Source organism: Nicotiana sylvestris, chromosome 5, assembly GCF_000393655.2.
Source record: "Nicotiana sylvestris chromosome 5, ASM39365v2, whole genome shotgun sequence".
In the NCBI taxonomy this organism is placed as follows: domain Eukaryota; kingdom Viridiplantae; phylum Streptophyta; class Magnoliopsida; order Solanales; family Solanaceae; genus Nicotiana; species Nicotiana sylvestris.
The window spans coordinates 128,535,005-128,537,668 of NC_091061.1; positions in this window are offsets into that span (position 1 = coordinate 128,535,005).

Genomic DNA, 2,664 nt, shown 5'->3' on the forward strand with positions numbered 1-2,664 from the left:
ATTCTTTGTGGGTTTTTCAAGCAAAATGATGGGGTAAGTGTTCTTCACCTAGAATTGATTATATTCTATGAATTTGTCTTTATTTTTATCATTTAATTTGTGATTTGGGTTGAGTAAAGTGTTGGTTTTTGAAGAAAATTCCTAAAATGAAAAATTGTGATTTGAGGGGCCAAATGGTAATTTAATAAATTTTGTATGGTTGAACTCATATTGGAATGGATATTCGGATTTTTATAAAATTTGTCGGGTTCCGAGGCGCGGGCCCGGGGGCCAACTTTTGGACCAATTTTTGAATTTTGTTAAAGATTGAGACTTTATGATCCGGAATAGTTTCTTATATGTTTTATTTGTGCTTTGAAGTTAATTTGGTTAGATTTGAGCCATCCGGAGGTCTTTTCACCCGAGAAGTTCATTTTAGAGTATCGGTTTATCGCCTTTGAGGTAAGTATCTTGCCTAACCTTGTGTGGGGGACTTCCCCTTAAGAATTGAGTCTTCTATGCTAATTGTAGTCCATGCATGCAAGGTGACGAGTGTATGCTCGGACTTATTTATGGGAAATTTGCCTCTAGGGTTCTTAGGTCCTTATGTGGAAAGTATCCGGTTATGATTGGGTTTCCTAGTTGCTTAAATTGCCTCTATATGCTCCATATGACGTTGTTAGCTTTCCTCTAATTCTTACGTGTTACATTGACCCTAAATTGCCTTAATTGAAGTGATTGTCGTCCTTATTGTTTTGACACTTCTTGGTTGTGAGTTCCTCTATGACTTCGTGCAAATAGGTTACATGTCCAATTGTTGTGGTTGCCGGTATAGTTATCAAGTGCTTATTATGTCTTGTTGTGTAGTTGAAGTTTCATTGTGAAGGTAATTGTTGGTACAAGTTTGGTTATAGGTGATTCCCTTGCCGGGATATATTTAATTATTACTGTTGGTTCCCTTGTCGGGACATGTTTTATTCTTGTTGTTGACTCCCTTGCCGGGATATTGTTGTTTCCTTATTATTCCCTTGCCGGGATTCTTTCGTGATTGGTGTTGATTTGTATATTGGGATCGGGTTGCAGGACGCAACAATATTATATGGATCGGGTTGCTCGCCGCAACAATATTATATGGATCAGGTTGCACGCCGCAACATCATTATATGATTTGGATCGGGTTGCACACCGCAACAAGACTATATGTTTTGGATCGGGTTGCACGCTTCAACAAAAAATAATAAAAGTGAATATTGATTCTTATGGTGAGAACGAGAGTAAAAGCACGAAGGGTGATACCGTGCACTTTCTGCTACTGTGTTTATTTGTTGTTATCAATTCAAATGTTTAAATTGTTTAATTCCTTTATTGTTGTGATCCTTTGTATTAGAACCCACAATGTTTTCAATACCTCACCGTATTTATATATATATTTTTTATACGTTTCGATACTTCAAACTTCAATAATTGTTATATCCTTAATTTAATTAGTTACTCAATTATATCCCCCTATACTTTCTGAGGTTGTATTTTTCTTAAAAAAGAATTTCTACTAAGTTTTAAGTTATCAACTCCCCTGTTAAAGGTAATAATTCTTTCGATGTTGTATTTTAAATTAAAAAGGGGTACTTTCTTTACTCAAAGGATTTCCAAAGAAACAACTTCATCTTTTCTTGTTGGCTTTTCCTAATTAGCTTAGAAATTGCAATTTTACTTATATTAGGCAAATGGAACTTCTTGGACATATTGAGTGCATTGTACGGACATTATGTATTGTATAGCATGAGGATTTTGTTGTTAAAAGTGAAAAGAGAAATGAAATACGGGGGCACAAGGTGCCGTGTGTGCTGAATATTCGGAAGTTAAGATTATGATATGAGGAATCGAGGGTTGAGATGGTCGGGATTACTCGACATGATGTAATTGATTTAGTTGGCATTGCTTTCTTTATTTGAATACATTCTTACTTGTATCTATTCTTGTTATGTAAGTGTTGATTTACTTAGTTATCTGATTTACTTGGTTATCTAATTTACTTGATTATCTGATTTACTTGGTTATCGTTCGTTACTACCCGTGTTCTCCCTTATTGTTCCTATTGTTTGTATTTTGATTTCTCTCCACTGTTGGTATTACATCGTTAACTATATCTCGATATGTTATTATCATATCCTATTCATTTTATTTGACCAGTAGGCGTCTTGTCTATTCCTCGTCACTACCCACCGAGGTTAGTCTTGATACTTACTAGGCACCGCCGTGGTATGCTCATACTACACTTCTGTACATATTTGTGTACAGATCTAGGTATTGATCGATAGTAGCTGTGCGGGTCGTCACAGTGGAGACTCACGGTAACCTCCTGCTGCGTTCGCAGGTCTCGGAGTCACCTTCGCTTGTATTTACGTTTCATTGATTCCATCTTGTTCTAGAACAGTGTTGTATTTACTTTGTATAATTACTCTTAGAAAGGCTTATAACTTGCACCACCGATTTTGAGAATTTTAATTTGTTTAGAGTAATTTAATTTAAAGTTATTAAATATCAACGCTATTTCAGTTTATGTTAGGCTTACCTAGTTTAGTGCCTAGGTGCCATCACAACTCCTTCGGAGGGATTTTTGGGCCATGACAAGTTGGTATCAGAGCTCTAGGTTCATGGGTGCTACGAGTCATAAGCAGGTTTAGT